This window comes from Neofelis nebulosa, chromosome 3, assembly GCF_028018385.1.
Source record: "Neofelis nebulosa isolate mNeoNeb1 chromosome 3, mNeoNeb1.pri, whole genome shotgun sequence".
Classification (NCBI taxonomy): domain Eukaryota; kingdom Metazoa; phylum Chordata; class Mammalia; order Carnivora; family Felidae; genus Neofelis; species Neofelis nebulosa.
The window spans coordinates 46,800,557-46,820,172 of NC_080784.1; the positions used below are offsets into that span (position 1 = coordinate 46,800,557).

The 19,616-nt window shown below is 41.2% G+C and overlaps 1 pseudogene; it reads right to left on the reverse strand.

The window, feature by feature from the left end:
* Nucleotides 1–15,503: 15,503 nt before the first annotated feature.
* Nucleotides 15,504–17,975, reverse strand: LOC131507969 (exocyst complex component 3-like; annotated as a pseudogene).
* Nucleotides 17,976–19,616: the final 1,641 nt, after the last annotated feature.

Sequence of the window (19,616 nt, forward strand, 5' to 3'; positions counted from 1 at the left end):
TCCGAGTCCGTAATTATAAACACCCACCCACGAGGTGGCTGTGCATCTTTGCCAAACCAAGTCACCTCTCTGAGCCTCAGTCCTCTCAGCTCTGAAGTGAAGCTTAAGACCATAAAATCTCTAACCTCACTTTCAAATCAAACTTTGGATTCCATTATTTTCAGCGTTCCCCTTTCAGGAGGGGAAAAAATAAACAAATAAATTCATATGGTAACTTCGTTAAAAAAACAAGAACTAAATTTCCAGGGTGTATCTTTGAGTCAGTATTTACTCAGTACAATCTCCTATACCTTTTCTTTTCCTTTTTCTTTTCTTTTTTTTTTTTTTTTTTGTTTAGTTTATTTTGAGAGAAAGAGTGAGTGGGGGAGGGGCAGAGAGAAAGGGAATGAGAGAGAATCCCATGGAGGCTCCAATGCGGGGCTCAGACCCACGAACTGGGAGATCATGACCTTAGAGTCGGTCACTTAACCGATTGAGCCACCCCGGGCGCCCCAATACCTTCTTTATATAAACCTATGGTACAATTAGTACTCACTCTTTCCTAGACTTGGGGAGGAGACAAAATGGGGGTCTCCTCAGATCTTTGCTTGCAAGAAGCTTATAAACTGTCTTGAAGGTAGACATAAATCAGAGCATAGAGTTTTTCAATCAAAAATTCAAGATCCTGAATTATTTAAAGAAGCATTATGCTTATTACACTATATTTATTAACACAGAAAAATAGTTGATAGCAAGGTTTTACACCAAAGATTGAAGCTTTAGGCACTTTGGTCTTTAGCAGAAACTTGTTTAATTCATCGTTTCAATAAGGAGTATTTCTGTTTAATTCCGAAACCTAAGTAGCCAATTAACTAAAACTCCCATTCCTGGGGTGTTCCAATATTGAGTGTCAGAGACAGACGAAAGGATCAGGGCTGGGGTGATAAAATCCAAAGCCCTACTCTGAATACTTGCTGAACAAAAGATTGGAGCAATTTCCTTCCAACCAATTAAACCCAGAAATCCAGATCTGTCCCAGCAGAGGCATGGGGGACATGAGGACAGTGAGATCCCTTAATCCAACCCAGTGATGCTATAGCCAATTGGCTCACAGGGAGAAAGCATCACCAACCTCCCCGTAGGGTATAAGCTGTGGCATTAAAAAGAGTCAAGAGTATCTGGGAGAAAGGCAGCCCTCCTCCTTCCTCCTTCCCTTCTCTATCTTACGGGCCCTAGCAAGAGTGACCTGACCCAAATTCATTTATACGCCTCATTTTGGTCTTTCAAATATTGATTTTCAAAATATTCTTCAGGAGAAAGCCACTCGGGGACCTTTACGCTGGGGTTCACAAATGACGCATGCCCAGATGCGTTTATTGCAGGATGGAAATAATAGACTTTTCCCTCTCCTCCTTTCTCTTCACCTAAGTATCTCTTTATTCATTACTTTAATTACCTAATCGTAAATTTCTTTAGGGGGTTACTTAGAAAGAAAATTAGCATCAAAGCTTGGCAGTAAATTCTGGGGCTTTTGGAGACAGTCCAAGCTGTTTCACCTGTGATTAATTAGATGGGTTTTTGTTTTTTTTTTTTCCCTTTAAGTGCCAGAAGGCTGTTGAGGTCTTTAAGCAGTTACATGACTGCTGGCAGTGCTGCAATTATGATGGATGCATGCGTCTGGAGTCTGGGGCTGCAGCCCGGCATTTATCGGGATGTGTGCGCACGCGTGCGTGTGTAGGAGAGAGACAGAGACAGGGACAGAGACGGGGACAGACTTGGAAAGCACAAGTTCAGGAAAACTCCAAGGGTTTAAAACACACAATGAGGTGCTTCTTTAATACTCTTGCAAGTGCAAGTCTAGAAGCTCCTGGCCAGGATCTCCTATCAAAATACCTTGGCAATTCCAGTAATGTTGGCTTAGCAGGCCTCTTCCTCCGCATTAGTCACTGAAGTCCTCTGTGGGTCTTTGTATAAGCTCTTTTATGGCATGCACTAAGGAATGCACATTTTCAGCAATCCTTTTGCTATATATAAAGCAGAGCAGTCACACCTGTTTTAACATTTTGCCCTGGTGAAAATCAAGACGGGGAGAATGCTGTCTCTTTGGGTAATTCGTTGGGTATAAAATGATCCCCAAACACTGGCATAAAGTCAAAGCTACATCTTGGTGTATTTGGAAAAAAGTTAATACTTCCAGTCACAATGAATATGCTATCAAGGATGCAACAGAGAAATGTGGTGACTGTTTTATTACAAGTACCAGATTATCATTTTCTTCCTTTATTCTCTGGGTGAGTGAGGGAGTGAAAGAGCCATCTGACTCCGTCAAGGTAGCAGAAAGTTTAAAGTTTTTGCCAACTTTTGCTGAAGTGTCTGTGTAAACTTAGAAAACTCCTAAGCTCCCAGAATTGAGATCAATGTCATCTAACATATATCGCTCCGTCTGCCTATAACGTCCACCACAGTATTTAAACAGCAAATTAATATCTGGTACTAAATTGCCCTCCAAGGGCTGACAGGCATGTTAGCCACATGGGCTGGTTACAGAGATTCCTGCCTAGAGCAGGGGTCTGCCGGCTCTTTCCGTAAAGAGCCAGAGGGTACATGCTTTAGGCTTGCGGGACATTAGGTCTCTGTTGCAACCACTCGACCCTGTCGTTGGGTGAAAGCAGAATAATCAAGAGACAAATGAATGGACGCCCTGTGTTCCAATAAAACGTGTTGGCTGACCCCTGGCCTACAGCTTCTCAGACTTTAACGGGCCTACAGAACACCTGGGCATCTTGTTACAATACAGATTTCAGTCCAGCCGGTCGGGAGCAGGCCCGCGATCTGCATCCCTAACACCCGACCGAATGGCAGTGATGCCGCTGGTCTGCAAACCTCACTTTGAGCGACAGTCCTCCAGTGTCTCCTTGAAATGCATCCAGGCTATTTCCAACAACACAGGCTCTGAGAACGGAGACGGGCATTTAGCTCATTAGGAATATTGCTGTAGGAGTAGTATTAGGTTTATACCCTTCAGTCTATGCGCTTCAGAGAGTCTTCTGGCACGCACCCCTTGGGAGAGCCCCGGTTTTCCTCTCCTGGATGCTATCTTCCTTCTTTTTCACCTTTAAGATTGGTTGTTAAGGTCTTGCATTCCTAAGCGGACAGATGGCTCCGGCTGTGGTGCAGATGTACACACAGTTCATCACGGTCATTTATACCGTCTCTGCCGCCCAACTGCCAGCACCTTCCCAGCCTCGGCGTGGAGGGCTCTAATGGCCAAGCAAAGGGCCCTCTGGCCCCCGCCTAATTGGCTGCAATGCAAGAGCTAATGTAGGTTGAGAGACCAATTAACTGGGCTTGTTTCTACCAACAGTGCATCTGAACATCAATTATGCTAAACACCACGCTATATTAAGACATTTCCCTGCCACTATCATTTGCTACGGGACACCTCTGAGCAGCACGGAGAGGAGTTGCCTCTTACTGCCTGTCTGAAGGGTTTCTCTCCATCAGTGCATGGGAGCACAGCTTTAGAACCAGAAAAACCACAACTCAGGGACATATCTGACACTAATTGGTTACCTTCTCTGGGCGTCAGTTTCTAGACTATGGGGATTTAGGTCCAAGAAGACAGAGAACAGGATGGGTGAGAGATCATGGTAATCCTGTATGACCCACTGATCCCCTCAAGAAATAGAAGACATTACACACTGGGATGCTCAAAGGATACTTCCCCTAAAACTGGAAAAAATCGAATAACTGGAAGCTGTTAGGAGGAGGAAGTGATACTTTCTTCTATAGGTTTAGTTAGGTTTGCATTCCATTCCTCCTCCGTTATTTCATTGCGAGCTTCTCCCTTGGAATGACCTTCTTCACTCACTTTCACATCGACACTTTGGTCTTGAAGCAGCCCAGTTCACTTCAATTCATCCTGATTGTGCAGCTCCTGTATACTGAAAATGCTGAGGCCCGCCCAAATTTATGACCCAGCGGAGTTTACAGTTCAGTTGGGAATATTGGGCTAATGCCGATAAGTACTCATTTACTCATTCACCCGTGAACAAATATTTGTTAATAACCCATTATACTTCAGGCACTCTGCTAGGCTACAAGTACTGTTCCTCCTCCCGTCTAGGTTTATTGCAACATGGAAAGGCAGGTGATCAAATGAGCAACAGTGACGTGGTGTGAGATGTGCTATTATGTCTGCCAGAGTGCAGATGCTCTGGAGGCACAAACTGCACCAAAAACAAACAAAAACTCTGGAATGTAATTATACCTCTGTATTAAAGCATTAAAGTGTAATGTATGCTTAAAATCCCCCATTCCGCACAGTGCTTATTCCGAACAAGAGAAAACAGAATATTAGGTACAAGCTCCCTCAAGTTCCAGCAATCGGATAGCTATGTTTGCATTTATTCTTGAACCCATCCTCCTGGTCTTGCAGGAAGAGATGTTATTTCTCTCATTAAGGTCCTTCCCTCCACCTGTGCTCTTGCCCGACACTCCTGTCTCAGCTGGGACCTTCCTGCATCTGGGACTCCCTTCCTCCTTCCCAGATCGGTGACTTCATCTCAGTTGGTCCCTTCTGCATAGTGTAAAATTATGATCAAGTCTGTTGTCTATCTTAAAAATAAAGTCCTCCCTTGATCCTGCATCTCCTTACCCTTTCTTACCTCCCAAGCCCAGAATGCTTGCTTCTTCGCTTGTTTTCTATTATTTCCATCCTCTTCTCCCTTGTTCTTCAAACACCTGCGGTCTGGCTTCCTCTGTCCCTGCATGCCCAGACGCTATTGTGGCAAAAGGCTCTAACAATCTTCCCAGCTAAACCTGATGCATTCTTCATCTGATGTCATATTTCTTTATCTTGACCCCAAATTTCACATTAATGACTACCCAGTTCTCTCTTTTCCTTCTTTGCTTCTGTCCTCTCTCCACTACTCCACTGACCAATCCCTCTCCTGTCCTCTGTTGACTCTTACTTCACTGTGTGTACCTTAAATGTTGTGTTTTCCATTTGTTAATCCTTGGGCCTCTTCTCACTTCATACTGTCCCTAAATGGCCCCTGATCACCCCTGTCACCTGACACCATCTGCTGACTGTCAAAACGCATTCTGGTCAACTCTGCTCCTCTGAGCTTCGGCCCCCTCTACCTGCCTCCCAGGCATCTCTGCTGGTTCTAAACATAAGTCATCGGTTTTCCACCAAAGTCTGTCTTAGTGAATGGTGAGATCGTGTGCAACCTGGATGTTGTCGTCTACTCTTCTTTTTCTCATCCCGACACCCAATCGATCGATAAGTCCTGCCGACTCCGTTTCTCTACAATTTATTCATTATATCTGTCCTCGCTTCTCCTATTCACTGCTCCTGCCTTAGTTCAGGTCTCATCATCTTTTATATGGACAAAGGCAATTAGATTACCATCAGATTCTTTTGCCTCTGCAAAAGATGTTATCTCTGATTTTATACCCTTTCAGTCTACCCAACACACTGTAGTCAGGGTTACCTTTCTAAGATACAAATATGATTGAAAATAAAAACACACACAAAACCTTCTGTGGCTGGCCACTGCCGGAAGCAGTTGTCAAACTATACAGGAGAGGTTCGGCTGAGACATTTGAGCAAGGCTCTATGATAGGGGATAGAGGGGTAATTAAGGACTTTGAAATCCAGGCTCCCACGTTCTGCTCCTTGTACCTCATCCAGCATTGTGCTGGCAAGTGTTTAACAACCAGCCCTCAAACGGTAAAAACAAAAACCCCTATTTGCAGAGTTTGATGATTTCCATGGTGCAAGTACTCCCACTATGGCCGGTTTCAAGCTACGAACATCCCTGGAGCTGGGAAGAAATGTTCACCACTACATTTCACAAGACCACAGCTCTTGTTTCCTTCCCACACTCTATGGTGGGGAGCAAGTGAAAATGCTTCCCTGCCCATGTCTGGCCCATTGTGGGGGAGGCCTCTGACAAGCCTCACCTTGCTACAGACTGTGCTGGACCTCAGAGAGGAGCAATGGCATGCAGAAACCAAATGCAAACTGACGAGATGCCCAGACTCCATAAACAGAAGGTGAGGCGGAGCTGATGCCCACAGCAATGCCATGCAGCTGCTCATGGGAATGCCCACTTCTCGACATGGAGGACGGGGGGACTGGATAAAGGGATGCCCTTGCTCATGGACTGGCTCACCACATGCTGACGCCCTGCAGCTGGCCTGCCTGAAAGCCACCCTCCCAGATGGCACTGCCTCTGTTCCCCAAAGCAGCACACATGGAACTTTTTTGTAACTGTGACCGAATGGATTACTCCTTTCTGCGCAAGAATGTTTGTCTTTGTCAACATCAAAAACTTCCCTGCTCTGCTCTGGCAGCACCTGCCTTTTAGATTGGGTGCCTTCTGAACAACTCACACAAAGCATTTAAACCTGTCTGACTTCAAAAGTAAGGTAAGACAAGCCACGCTGAGCAGTATCGCACACACCTAATATGATTATTTCTCCTCTTCCTGGCGATAATAGAATTATGCAAAAGCCGCCCTGACCCAGTAACGGTTTGCTCTTCAGAATCAAATCTCTGCTTTCCCAAAACTCATGACTCCTCCCCTTGACCCCCATCCCTGCTTGCTTTCTACTCCTTTGGCATTGCAGCACGTGTCTGTGCAGCACACGTCTGTGCACTATCTTGCAAATCCAAGAGTGTCTCCCTGACAAAGTACAGCAAACTAATGAAAGATGTGGCCAGATTTATCTAGTAGGTAAATGATGAAGAAAAACCATCCACTTCTGTCTATTAATTCATTCTGAAATGTTAATTATCTCCGGTGTGACTTACTCCGCTCAGCCACGTTTCATTTAACGAGTGAGCCTTTTTACAACTTTCTCAGGATTCCTCCAGTTCTTACTGTCCTCACGTTGTCTGAATCCTGGGAGGGGGTATGTTCTGCCACTGGGCGCGAGTAACAGTTGATTGATAGACAGCAAAATAGAGCCCTTGGAGGGAAGATCCAGAACAAAGCAGCCTCCAAACACCAACCAGCTCCAGGCACGGGGCCTGCACTTTACCTATGGACACCGTCCCACAGAGAATATGCCTATACCTCACAAGCACCTTGTCAGGGAGTCATTATTAGCAACCTCTCTTGGGTCAAAAAATGTTCTGAGAAGTTAGGCCACTTCTCCAAATTCATGCCAGACAAATCAGCAGAGCCAGACCTGGAGACTGGCCTCTCTACCTTTAAAACCAGATTCTTTTCTTCATCCTGCATTTCACACATAACTGGTGCTCAGACTTTCTTTCACCCCAGGAGGAAGACAACGTTTGCCTAACGAGGGTTTATGAGGTTATTTTGTTTGGTGGGTTATTAAGAGGCAAGAATAAGATGAGAATGCAGTGAGAAGGGCATCTGGGAAATGCTGGAGTGACTTAAGAAAGCAGTAGGTTCTCTTAACTGTGGAGCTTTTAGTAATCTACTCTAAATGCATGGATTACAAAAGGACACACTTCTTGAAGACATTTATTTATTTATTTATTTATAATGTTTATTTTTGAGAGAGAGACAGAGAGAGACAGAGAGAGACAGAGCATGAGCGGGGGAGGGGCAGAGAGAGAGGGGGACACAGAATCTGACACAGGTTCCAGGCTCTGAGCTGTCAGCGCAGAGCCCGACATGGGGCTCCAACTCACCAGGTGTGTGATCATGGCCTGAGGTGAAGTGGGACGTTTAACTGGGCCACCCAGGCGCCCCCAGAAGAACATTTTTAAAAAAAACAATTCTTTCCAGACTTCTTGGGGTATGAACTTCAAGCAGCAAGTTACGAAGACTTCCTCTGAGCCTCAGGTTAGAAACCCATGTGTGCAGATGCCCAGACCCAGAACATCTTTGGCAGCAACAAAACAATGAGTTTCTATTCTTCTGAACTGCTTTTGCTCATGCCTTTAGTGGTATCAAACTTCAGGACATATGTTCCGACAACAAATTATTAATTTATTTGTGGATGAAGTGAGATTTTTGTAAAGCTAGGGAAAGTTATTCCTTTGGTATGAAATCTCATGTTTATTATTAATTTCTCCATCTAATATCCATTCAGCACCTAATGTGTATGAACCGCTAGTCTAAGTGTTGAAAACAAAGCAGTGAATGGGGCAATGAGTCTTTTAAAAAGATCTCACTTAAAACAAATTTACTTAAAATAAGATCTCTTAGGAGGCCAGGAAACATTGTGAAGTGAGGACCTAGGTGGTGGCAACAGGGGGCAATGAGTAGATGAAACCAAGACATGTTTTAGAGGTAGAAGTGACAGAACTTGCTGATGGATTGGATATAGATTGGAGGAAAGGAGAGATGAGGATAAGGCCTTCCTCATTTGGCCTGAGCAACTGGGTACATGTGGGTGGAGTGAACTGAGTTGCAGTCCCATGGAAAAAGAAAGGACTGGGGCCAAGGGAATGGTAGAATCAGTAGTTTTGTCTTGGCCATATTAAAGTTCACATACTATCAGACATCCTGGTGTTGAAATTAATAGATGTATGGGACTCAAGACATACAGACGGGTTGAAGATACAAATTTTAAAGTTATCAAGATCTTTAAAGTTAGAGACTTGAATGAGGTTACTAAGGAAGGTAATAAACATAGGGAAGATGAAGCAGCTTAGGTTTGAGTGCTGGAACTTTCCTACACGAAGGAGTAGATAATGGGACCTATTCAATATGCCTGGAAGGAGTGACCAGTGGAAAAGGCAGAAAGCCCAGGGAGTGAAGTGTCATAAAAGTGAAGAAGGGGTTTTCAGAAGACAATGATAATCTATGTAAAATGATGCTGAGAGATCTTATGAAATGAAACAGGAAGTTAGCCCCTCTACTGAATAACATGCGGGTCACTTGGGACCTTGAGAAGAATCGTTTCTAGGGTGTCATCTGGCAGGAAGGCCAACTGGAATGAGTTGAAGAAATGACTGGGAGTAAGGAAATAAGTCAAACAACTAGTAATTACTTTGACGGAAAAAATTATGAGGACTCTCAAAAATCTCAGCCACATGATGAAATAAATATCCCATATGTCATCTGGAAAGTGATAGAGACTTCTAGAGAAGCCTCTCAAAAAAAAAAAAAAAAAAAAAAAAGAACCGGTCTAGTGTTTAACAGACTGGAAAGTTTTGTTCTAAATGAATGGCAAGTACCTTAGATTTCTTAGAACCAGAGCTGATATGTGGCTAGTATGTACTTGTCTGGCAATACTGTTTGGTACAATACTTCCATGGTGGTTGGTAAACAGTCATTACCTTAAGTAACCCCCCGTTCCCCTTCCACCATACCAAGTGACGCAGCCTTCTAGACCTATTCAAAATATAATAATGATGTAACCACTGGCAATGTCTGTGATCAAGGGCCCTGCTCCCTCTATGTAGACAACATCCGATATGATTTTTGGTGTCTGTAATCTACATTTTTTAGATAACATTACTGCTTAGATCCATGATTTCAAATACCAGTAGCAATACTAAGTATTGATAATTTTGTAGAGACAAGTCTGTTTCAGTGTATGTTACTTTCTGAATGTCTCTCAGTGGAGACTTTTACATCAAATCTCTAACTACACAGGTCCCGTTAGGAGTCAGAGTTTCTTCTTCTGCCCCAGATCAAGCCTCTGGTCCCTTCAGGAAACTCCAGGGCTTATTGGGCATGTGTTTTCTAGCTTTACAATTGAAGTGAAACTTATGGCAAGGCCAAGAAGCCAGGACAACAAAAATTCAAAATAATAGAACAGTTCTTGCTGTGGTGGAAGACAGCCAGATATAGGGTGCCATGAACTTAGCCTCTTCCTAGCTGCAAAGGCACTAGTTTGCTCCTCCAATATCAATTCCACTCAAGTCATGGTGGAGAGACCAATAACCTGGAACACACAGCAATGTGAGAATTATATATGTACAGAGCTATAGATGCAAATAAACAACTTTATGGCATAAGCTGTATGTGCTCCCTTTACAAAGTCAGTATTCAATCTGACTAGCGAAGTCACTAAGCCACTATCTGTGCTACAAAAGCCTTCTATAAGAAGGTCCATGTAGATGCCAAGAGTGTTTTTTTCTTTCCTAGTCTCTCAAACTGTCACTCCTCATAATGCCAGATAGGTTTGAAATTCACAGATAACTGAATTCACTGGCCTCCACCCACACCATCCCTGTGTCATACTTTCACCTGACCCCTCCATAGCACTGCTTTTGGCCAGAGTCTATCAGAGCTACTCATGAAAAGAACTCATTTGCTTTTTAGCCAAAATAAACTAGAACTCTTGCTTCTGTCATTACAGTCGATAGGCATTCCTGAAGGGCCCTTTCACTGCAAAAATCAATACACCTTGCATAGGAACTATGCGTTGAGGCATTGCTGGCTGCATAAGAGATAGAGGAGTTCTCCACAGACCACACCTTAAAACAGAGACACAAACATACAAATAAAAATCTGTATGTTACATTCAGGAATGCAGCAGGTTGTTGAGATCAAATACTGGACATCCTGCATGGATGCAATTGACCTAAATAGATGACTGTTACAAAGGTGCTATCAGGAGGTAGAAAGCTGAGCTTAGAATTATGCACTAATTGTGGTGTGTGTGTATGTGTGTGTGTGTGTGTGTGTACGTGTGTGTGTGTGTGTGTGTACGTGTGTGTGTGTTGGGAGAGAAGAGCGGTTGATAGGATTGAAGTGATTCCAATCAGTGGTGATTTCTAAATACTGGAAATGTTAGAAACAAATTCTTTCTCGAAGAAAGTTTCACAATTATATCCAAATGATTCCACAGACTAACATCAATAATAAGCTTGAATGAAATATCAGCAAGACCAGAGAATTCAGGTGATGATGAAAGTCAGAAGAAACAAAAAACAAAAATTAGATTTCTAAGGACTAAAACATTGACAAAACATTGTCAGGCATTGTATGTATAAAATGCTAACCTAAAATTAAAGGATACAACCACAAATATGCACAGTAAAAAGGATACTATCAAAATTAAATGCACAGAATTGAAAAAGAATACAACTATAATGTGTAGAAATCAAACATTAATAGCTGGCTTTTTAAAAGTCTGAGTAGAAGAATTAAATAGAGGTTATTAATAGGTGAAGAGACAATTAATAAAGTGAAAAATACAGTCAAAGAACTACTCAGGGTACTGCATAGAATGAACAAAATGAAAGACACATTATAATATATAGAAGCCATGTCTTAGCGTAAGGGCCAGAAATAGGTAATAACAGGGAAGAAGGGTAATACCTAAAGAAATAATGGCTATAAATTTCCTATTATAAACAAAAATCTCACTAGAACAATGCATTCCAGGCAAAATAAATAAAAAGCAATTCATATCTGGGGCCATAATAGGATAAACAAAGACAAATAAAAGGTCTTAAGAAAGACATCAAGAGCAGATATTTGGAATTACATCACACTCCTTAAAAATAACAGTGTAAGCCAGAAGACAATGGAATAATAACTTCAAAGTATTTAGAGAAAATAACTTTCAACAAAGAATTTTATACCTAAGAAAGTTTTTTTCCATAATGAAGATGAGATATAGATATTTAAAGAGACATAAAAACTTTGAGAGCTTATCACCATACACTTGCTAAAAGAATTTTTTAAGATATACATCTAGAACAAGAAAAATAATTATGGAAGAACATTTTGAAATGCAAGATGATGTGGTACAGATAACCTAGATAAAATAGATAAATTCCTAGAAACATACAACTAAGACTAACTCAAAGAAATAGAAAATGTGAACAGACCTAAAACTGGTGGGGAGATTTAATTAGTAATCAAAAAAATTCCAACAAAGAAAAGTGCAGGGCCAGATGGCTTCACTGATAAATTCTACCAGCAACAATGAAGAAACAAAAAACGAACAACAACAACTACAAAAACCGCCCAGAAAACCCTAAAAACCAAAATGACAAAAACAAAACAAAACAACTCCAAAACAATAACAACAACAAAAACAAACAAACAAACAAGACGAAAGGCAAAAGAAAGAAAAAAGAATTAGTGTCAATACTTCTCAATCTCTTCCAAAGAACTGAAGAGGACAGAACACTTCCAAACTTGTTTTTTGGGGCCAGTATTACCTTGATACCAAAGGCAGACTTAAAGACACTGCAAGAAAAGAAAACTTTAGACCAACATCTCCAGTGAACATGGATGAAAAAATCCTCAACGAAATACTAGCAAACCAAATTCAGCAGCACATTAAAAGCATCATACACCATGACTAAGTGGATTTATCTTGGGATACAAGGATGGTTTAACATACACAAATCAATTAATATGATATACCACATTAACAGAATAAAAGATTAAAACCACATGATCATTTCAATAGATGCAGAAAAAGCATTTGACAAAATTCAACGTCCTTTCATGATAAAAACTGTCAAAACGAACAAGGAATAGAAGAAAATTACCTAACTGTAATGAAAGCTATATATGCAAGGTCCATAGCATACATCATACTCTATGGTGAAAAACTGAAAGTTTTCAGGAAAGCTCAGGAAAAGGCAAAGATGCTCATTCTCACTTTCTATTCAACATAGTGCTGGAAGTGCTAGCCAGAACAACTAGACAGGTAAAAGAAAGAAAAGACATCCAAATTAGAAATAAAGTTATCTTTGTTTGCAGATGAAATGATCTGACATGTAGAAAAGCCTGTTGGAACTAATAATAAAATCAGTAAAGTTGTGGGATACAAAATCAACATGTGAAAGTCAGTTGCATTTCTATACACTAACAATGAACAGTCTGAACAGGAAGTTAAGAAAACTAATTAATGATAGCATCAGAAACAGTAAAATACCTTGGAATAAGTCTAACCTAAGAGATGAAAGATCTGTAGGCTGAAGGCTACAAAACAGTGTGAAAGGTCGAAATCTTTTCTTGAGATCAGGAAAAGACAAGAGAGCCTATTCTCACCACTCCTATTCAACATAGTACTGGAAGTCCTAGCTATATCAAATGGGCAAACCAAAGAAATAAAAGGCATCCAAATAAGAAAAAGAAGAAATAAAACTGACCCTGTATGTAGACAACATGACCTGATATATAAAAATCCCTAAAGACTCCACTAAAAAACTATTAGAGCTAATAAATGCAGTAAAATCGCAGGTTATAAAATCAACATGGAAAAAATCAGCTGCATTTCTTTACACCAACAATTTAACATCTGAATGAGAAATGAAGAAAACAATCCCACTTACAATAGCCTCAAAAAATGGACTGAAAACTATAAGACATTGATGAAAGAAATTGCAGAAGACATGAATAAATGAGAAGATATTCCATATTCATGAATAGAAATAATTAATACTGTTAAAATTTCCATGCCATCTAAAGGTCCTTATCAGAATTCCAATGGCATTTTTTACAGAAGTAGAAGAAACAATCCTAGCATTTGTATGGAACCATAAAAGGATGTAGATTAGTGCAGCCACTATGGAAAACAGTTTGGAGGTTCCCCAAAATAGATAAATTCTATTTGAACATAGAATGCCATATGATTCAGCAATCCCAATTCTGGATATATAGCCAAAGGAAATGAAATCACTATCTTATTAGTGATTAGGGATTAGTGGAGAGATATTTGCACTTCCCCTTATTTGTTGCATCATTTTATGAGAGCCAAGACATGGAAACAACCTAAATGCCCATCGACAGATGAGTGGATAAGTAAAATGTGGTACACATATACAATGGAATCTTATTTGGTCATAAGAAAGGAAATCCTGCCATTTGTAACAACATATATGAGGGCATTATGCGAAGTGAAATAAGTTCAGCAAAGACAAACACTGGACGACCTCACTATTATGCAGAAACTTAAAAAAAATCATAAAAACAAGGAGTGAATTGGTGGTTGCCAGGGGCTATGGGATGGGGGAAATGGGTGATTGTGGTCACAGGGTAAAAACTTCCAGAATAAGTAAGTTCTGGGGATCTAATGTACACTATGGTGACTCTAGTTAAACATAGCATAACATACAGGTGAAAGTTGCTGAGAGAGCCTGAGAGAGTAAGTCTTAAATATTCCCACACACAAAAAAGAAGGTAACTCTGTAAGGTGATGTATGTGTTAATTAACTTTATTATGGTAATCATGTTGCAATACATATGTACATCAATATATATATGTATATATATGCGCACATATACTTTAAACTCATACAATTTTATATATCAAATATATCTCAATAAAGTTGGGAAAGAAGTTATTCTTAAAATCTCTAAATATCTCCATTTATATGGAAGCTTGTTTCACTATTTTTTTAGTTAAACTTTAATTCTGGACATGAAGAGGCTATTTACTAGGGTGACTATATTCTGGGAAAAAGGAAATACTCAGGCCTACCAAAAATGCCATTGTGGCCCATAGTGGAGTCTTACTATGATCAGGTAATGGATTCTTAACTTGAGCCCAACTCTCAACAGGCCTAGTTAGTAACTTGATTCAACCTGTGCTTTTCTCTCCCCACAGTTCCTTTATACATGGTTGGAACAGACAAACTTGAGAATAGGCAAGATCCACACATTGGCACTCTAGACCCATGGAGGTGAGTGTCATTAAGGCAGAAAGCACTAAATGGAAACCTCTGGAAATTCCCCTCATTACCAAGATAGTAAACTAAGAATAATACCTCATCCCTTAGTGAACTGTAGAAACTAATACCACAATAAAAGACTGGAACAAGGTAGGGGTGGTGATATATGTTATATTCCCACTTAACCCAATGGGGGACTTTGTAGCCAATTTCATCAGTACCTCCTAACTCTCTACTAACTGATTTTCCAGGTCACTAATTTTACCTTCTTCTTTACCCAAACATCTGTTAAACCCATCTTTTACATACAATTTTACTTCGGTATACTTCTTAAATAATTTTTGACGGATCATCATTTTCTGGTAACTTTCTCCATCTTGTCACCCAATTTTTCTTGTGTGTGTGTGTGTGTGTGTGTGTAAACATTTTTATAGAAATTCAAATATTCTTTGTTTTCCAATAATATTCATTGACATAAAAATATCATAATATAATAATAGTAAATGGTAGAAGTTAATATAAAAGATTATAGATACAGTTTAATACCAATTTTGACATTATTTGGGGATTGTTTCTTATCAGCACATATACATGGCTGGCTTTTCTTTCCTCGTCTTTTTCATTTCTCTGAATGACTTCAGACTCTTTTATTAAGCAGCAGAGTTTTTAGAAGTCTTACATGAAAAAATGAGCAAAGGCCAAGAGGTGAATGCAGGCAGGGGCTCTTTCCCCTCCACATATATTTTCACCACTGTGATAAACAATCAACCACAAGGCATTTCACATCAGAATCTTGCCTCATAAAGATGTTTACAACAAAAATGAGAATGCTTGAAGAACAGAAGAGTACTTGTTCTTCAAGAAACCATGTCCCTGGGCACTTCACAAATATGCTTACCAGAGACAGGTACAAGGGACTAAAACATCTAATGTGACCCCTGGAGAGTCACTTTTGCTTTAATATATTTCTGAGGGTGGGGATGATGAGTGCAAACAATGTACATAAAGCTAAAAACCAAAGGTTACTTGAAAAGCTTTGCCATGTTCTACCAGCAACTGTGATTTCCTTGAAGATGGGCATGTGGTTTGGATTCACCTGCATCGGATTCTGTTCCAGTGTCTTGGGATGGTCTGCTTCATGTCCTGCCAGGCCAGTGTCCCCTCACTACCAGCAGCATGCTGACCTGGTCATCTGTGAAATCTGGGTGTTGCTAACCAGTTGAGACATCCAGATGAAGCAGAGAAGGGTCAGTGAGCTTAATAAATTTTGCAGTGGCTATGATGGTGTCACCGTACTCACCTGTATCTTTACCAAATCCAGAAGCCACGTTCCCAAACAGGAAGTGGAACTGCCCAGCCTCCCTGACCACCCTCTTGGCACCCTCCCTATGCTCCCTGATGCTCCAGAATGTGATGCGCTTCGGCATGATGGCCCACGGGGATCCCACTTGTCATCCTCCTCTTTTTACATGGCTTTTAATTTTTGGAAAAATCATTGAGATATTCTTCCACAGTGAGACAGATGATATTCACAGTGTTTGAACCTAACAGCCACTTCTTTCCCATCAGTTCACTGAGATGTTGTTCTAAATCCAGGAAGACCTCCCGAAGCAGACTCCTGCAGCCCTCCTTTGCAATGGTGTCTGAATTCCACCCATGTTTGGTTGGCTCAGAGATCTGCCCTCTTGCACTTCATTCTTTGAAATACTTCCTTTTAAAACCAACTATAAATTAAAGCTCTGACAGTAGTTGTTCATGGCTCTCATAAACTGAACATAATGTGGGCACTGCTGACTTCTCGGCCGTTCTCGATACAACTGAACTTCATCTTTGGATTTACTTAAAAATGAATCCATTTGCTAAAGGCACAGACTAGTTTGTGTAACAAACTTTTATTTTCAAGTCTTCACTTATCTGAGCAGCAACTTCAAGAATCTGTTCAAACATCTGGAAGCACCTGGTGGTACCCACTTTGGTCAGCTTCAGGATCAGTCTCTTTTATGTAGTCTTCTTGTCTGTTTCTAGTGCTTTTTGCAGCCAGGTAATAATGTCTGAAGTGAGAGTTGACATGTACCTGTGGAGCAGCTCAGAGACCATGTTTGGAGAAAGTAAAGGTTCCAGGGCATTGACATCTACTTCGGGGCGAGCTCCATATTCTCCATCACCTCTGTGCTTGTATAGGTATTTGAGACCCATGTCAATAAGGCTCTTGCTCTCATTTGCTTCTAGGTCTTCTGACTTGAGCTCCTGCATCCATGTTCTCAGGGTCTGGTTGTACATGTTCAGATGGCTTCCGAAAATCTCACACTGGGGAGGGAAACACTCAACCATTAGGTTTGTGGCAATGATGGGTCATCCAGGACGTACTTCCTTATGATTTCCAGATGGCAGATGAACCACGTCTTTTTGGACTCCCTGGGGTCTTCCTGTGTGTCCTCAATTCTAGCAGTCAAGTTTCCATCCAAGTTTCCAATTTCCCCTTGCAATTCTTGGGCCCCTAGGGAGATATAAAGCTAGTTTGCCTTTTTTGGTCAGATACACATTGGTCAATTTTTCTTCCTTTTGATAATCCTGACTGAGACCAGCAAGTGGGGTCACAGGAGATGATGACCAGCAAATTCTGCAGCACCATCAACATCTGCCTGACCAGCTCATCTGAGAGCTCCTGCATGCTCCCAAAGTAGCCATGGGTGAAGGTCATGTTGTGCATGTTCCCACTGTCCATGTGGGACTGCTTGAATGTCAACCCTTCTTGAGAGTGAGCACTCCAGGTCGATCAGCTTCTGGGAGGCTTGAAGAAAAGCCCCTTGCTCAATGAGATCATGGGTCTCCCTCACAATCTGGGGGCCTGAGATGTTCTTGAGGGTCTCTGAATACTTCATGTCCTTGAGTGGCACTGAGGCTCTGTCTCCAGTCTTTGCTGACATTGGCAAAGGACTTCTGGATGTGTTTGACATTGTTCCATGCCTTGTGGAGCTGGTTCAGGCCTGTACAGCACCCCGTCCAACCACAAATAGATAGTGTCCTTCCATCTGGCCTCTGTGGAGACCTTTTTCTGGGCCTCTTTTCTGCTATCTTGCTCCACTTTGTCCAGCTGGTTCTGGGCACTGAAGCATCCCAGAATCCCTTTGGACTACTTCAATAGCTTCCTGATCTGTCTCATTGGTGGTTATAAACCAGGTGAAATCCCTGTACCTGTCACACTAGAGTTACCCATCCTCACTGCCCCCAGCGAGGAAGAAGCATCACCCATTTTCTTGGACCCCATCTAAGTGTCACCCAATTTCTTGGACATATTCATCACGGTTACTTTAAAGTATGTCTTCTCTATTCTATCTAGATCATCTGTGTTTTGTCTCCATTACCTGTTTCTTTCCTTTGGGTTTTTGGTCATTTGAGTCTCTGTATTGTCATTCATGGTAATAATTTAGATTATTGTTTATTTCTTGAAGGTAGAAAAGGAATAAAAGAGACTATCAGTGTTGCCATATCTCAGCAACTAGAAGGAAGCAAGGCTCGGGAGCCTATCTGGAGGCTAATTTGGGTTGCTAGAAAAAAGCATAAATTAAGGCAGAGATAAGACTGACTCTAATCATTTTTATAGAGTGCTAGATACTGTGTAGAAACTCTGAATAATACTAACTTCCAGCAGAGAGGGTTTATTTATTTTTTTACTTACAGGTAGTTACAATAGGGATTGATCACCTTGATGTAATTAGGGAAGGAGAGGCACTGAATCTGACTTCAGGCTTTATGAGAACTATTCCATTTCTAGTTTGAAGTAATCCTAAAGTAGGACCTTTCAAGAACGTCAGCTGAAAGCAAAGGTTGTTTTTCTAGGCCCATCCTCTTGCCGGGCCTTGAATGCCAATTTTCCCCTCCCCAGCAGAATTCTCAATTTCTTTGAAAAAATAATCTGGAAATTTTTTTTTTCAGTAGATCAGTATACTGATCAGTATATGCTCTCCAATTTTCTTTAATTATCTGGATTGCTTAGTGATTCCCACGAGTAAAAAAAGGAGGTCCATAATCAAGCTTTGAGTAATGCTAATACCTAATTGTGTTGTATAAAAGGCAAGCTGGAGGTACCGTGAGAATGCATATTCAAAAAGCAAAAGGAAAATTAGAAGATTGTCTTACATGAAAGTCAAGGGAAGACGGTTTCAGGATGGAGGGAGAAAAGTGTGATTAACTGTTCTAATTCTCTATATTGAGTGACTTACGTGTAATTAGTGATCTTGAAAGAGTATTTTTAGTAAATAATGGAGATGACAGCTAGGTTGGGGTGGCTTAAGTAGGGAAACAGAGATGTGGAAATAAAGTAGCGAATGTAGACAGCTAGTTAAAAAAGACTGCCTGTGACAAGAGGACAAGAAAAAGGATGTATCAGGGGAAAGATGGGGTTGAAGATAAGAATGGCCTTTCTTTACTGCCTTCTTCTCAGTACCATTAGCCAGCCTTTCCCTGCTTTCCTGAAAGATGAAATGCTGCTAAGATATTTTCTTGAAGGCAAGAAAGAGTGAAAGATGGACAGCATTTCCATACCTCAGAAAGAAAGAAACAAGGCTCGCTGGGCTATCTGGAGGCTGATTTAGGTTGCTACAGAAAAGAGTAAATTAAGGCAGAGAACAGACTGACTTCAACCATTCACCTGACCTGAGGAGTCACTGCTTTGTCTGAAGTTGCCCTCTCTCCTGCCTTTACAAGAAACAGTTGGGAGACAGCCACACAAAAGCTGCTTTTTTTTCCTTTTCAAAAACAAGAGGAGGGCTGGGACATTTCCCCCTAGCTGCAGGGATCTGTTAATTGGCTCCCCAGTAAAATTACAGAAGCAGCCTGCCTGATAATGATTGTAAATGACAGAGACGATCAGGTTTACCTTGTGACGTCCCCAGGGGACTTGTAGTTAGTTTAGTCTGAACTTACCATCAGCTGCTCAGGTAGCTTTCTTCTCAGCACGCAGTGGCTAGACTCATCCTGTATTCTTTCAAACCTAATTAGCATTAGGGGCCTTTTCTCCCTCTCCCTCCCATCCCTGGAAGCCTCCTTCTTCTTACAG